The sequence below is a fragment of the Pteropus vampyrus genome, unplaced genomic scaffold, assembly GCF_000151845.1.
Source record: "Pteropus vampyrus isolate Shadow unplaced genomic scaffold, Pvam_2.0 Scaffold296, whole genome shotgun sequence".
Lineage (NCBI taxonomy): Eukaryota > Metazoa > Chordata > Mammalia > Chiroptera > Pteropodidae > Pteropus > Pteropus vampyrus.
Genome location: NW_011889077.1, coordinates 360,079 through 362,586, shown reverse-complemented (window position 1 = coordinate 362,586; position 2,508 = coordinate 360,079). Strand labels below are relative to the sequence as shown.

General features: G+C 59.6%; 1 pseudogene; it reads right to left on the bottom strand.

Annotated features, from left to right (window-relative positions):
• Positions 1–925: 925 nt before the first annotated feature.
• LOC111729992 lies at positions 926–1,044 on the bottom strand (annotated as a pseudogene).
• Positions 1,045–2,508: the final 1,464 nt, after the last annotated feature.

The following is a 2,508-nucleotide window of genomic DNA, read 5'->3' as shown; positions in this document are numbered from 1 at the left end:
GCGGCACGGCGGCTCGGCGCTTCGGGCCATCGAAACGGCAAACTCACCAACATGAGACCCCAAACGAGACAGATCGGAGGACCGGGCAGGACACGCGTGCAGACTGCAGCTGGGCCCGGCCGCCGTGGGGGACGCGCCGTCCACAGGCGGCCTCGCGGGCACGGCAGGGGCGACCTGGGTTACGCGCGAGTCGCGGTCAGTGGCGACTCACGGACGAGGAAGCCAAGCATAACGAGGGCTGACCGTGTATCCCCGGACCTTTCACCCGCCCGTGTACCATACAGATAAAGTCCGTAAAATCCAAATCGCATCACCCATGGCCATCGGCCGATGAGCTCGTGGCCACGTGTCACACTGCAGAAGAAAACGAGCACACGGGCCAATGTGCCGTTGAACGTGGTGTCATCTCCCGGCCTGTTTCTATTGCCTATTTGGTCTCTTGGCCCCATTTATTGGTCTGGCTAATCCTTAATCATATATGAAAAGTCCTAGCAGCTCTGGGTGACTTTCTCTCCTTCCAGAGTTACCGCCTGAGAGGGTGAGGGACTTCTCCCGGGGGCCTCTGCGAGCCTTGGTCTACGTCTGGTTTTCCTCACGCCCAGGACTCAGCTCCTCGGGGCTCCCAGCTGGGAGCTGCTCCCCCGACCCCCACCACACCGCTGGTCTTAACTCTGGGTTGTATGACCTTGGTGACGAGATTGTAGAAACAATCTTGGTGGCTTAGACTCTTGGTGGCTTCCCTGTGTAGCGAGAAACGTGGCAAATGTCTTGAGATTCAGCCCCCATTTCTGGGGCTTTCCTCGGTGCGGGCCCTCTGTCTGGGGTCTTGTCCTTACTGCCTCTACAGTCACAAGTTCCCATGTGATTTTCTGCAACCCCATGAAATTCCCAGCTCTGCTGACTTCTCTACATTTTTTTTTTTTAACGCCTACAGCACCTGGTCTTCCTAGGTGGTCTCCCATCCAAGCACTAACCAGGCCCGACCCTGCTTAGCTTCCGAGAGTGGACGGGATCGGGCGCGTTCAGGGTGGCGTGGCCGTAGACTTCTCTGCCTCCTAGTTTCAGCCTCGTGCCCAGCTTCACCCCTTCGCACCCTGCGCCGAGCTCCATCACGAGCGCTTGAGGAAGAAGCCATTTGAGAATGCTGGCTCGCCTCTCTGACCCTCCCACGCCTCCAGAACGTTTGCTCCCTGCTTCCGAGTTTCACCTTCAAAGTTTAAACAGATGTTTTCATATTTTATCCAGCTTTTCAAGTTATTCTCAGTAGGAGTATATGTCCGGCACAAGCCACCCTATCATACACGGAAGCAGACATATCTGTCCGATCTATATTATTTTTATACCTCAAAAAACAAACAAAAATCAACTCGGCCCACAATTTAATTGACTTCCTCACAGTCTTTCTTGCTCTCTACACATTTCCTAGGTGTTGACGGCCTGAGTGGAAAAAGCCACTGTGAGAAGCAGAATGCTGGGAAGGGTGAGAATCTGAAGCCGACTTCGTGGGGACATGGACCCCGCCCGCAGCGCAGTGCCCGGTCGTCACTGAGCACCGGGTGCCGAGCCCGCCCCTCGGGCTGCCGGGATCCCCACGCGGGGCTGCCCCTGGTCGCCGCAGGCTCGAGCCTCGTGTCCATGCTGCACGCGGGGGGACCCGGCTCGCACGGGGACCCTCGGCACAGAAAACACAACTCGGGAAATGAAAGCACCAGAGAGATTGATTGAAACCGATTTGGCAGAGACCCAGAACGGCCGGGTGGCCCCGTGGGTAGGATTTGCAGAAGGAAAAGCAGTCGATGACTTTGCGGTCTCTGGCTGGGGGGCCCAGGGAGTTTTCTGCTAAGAGTCAAGAAAATCAACAGGAAACACAAGCGATCCCCGTCCATCCATCGGAGGCCTGGTGGCGGCAGCCGTACTGTCCGCAGGGGCGGCCAGGGGGCGCTGCGTCGCACGCGCAGCTCCGTGGTGTCGGGGTAGATGCGGATGGGGTGGCGGGGTGTGGCCAGGCCCGGGGTCAGGTGGACGACAGTGATGTGCATTGCCTGCCAGGGGACACGGCGGTGCGCCGCCACACTGTCCACCGTCACCTGCTTGCCACGTCCCCCGGGGAGGTCCCTGCACCAGCGTGAGTGCTGGGGCACCGCGGCGAGTGATGTCCCAGCATCAGGCCCTCGCTGAGCTGGGCTCTGCAGCCCGGCACTGTGACAGCGATGGCGCCGGAAGAGCAGAGTCCCAGGTGTGCACAGGACCTGTCCCTGGAGTCAGCACAGGGCCGCTGGGCTAGGGGAGACGGGGTGCCACACGGCCAGCGCAGGCCTGGCGGGAGCAGACCACGGACGGCACAGACCAGAGCAGCTTAGCACAGGTCCACGGACCCAAAAACACGGCGGGAGTTTATGTCTGAGCGACACCTCCCAGAACGAAACGCAGCACGGGCGCTAATGAGACTCCCTGAGCTCCAGCACAAACAAGGAAGGGGCGTGGGGCCTCGCGACAGCAAACAGAAGC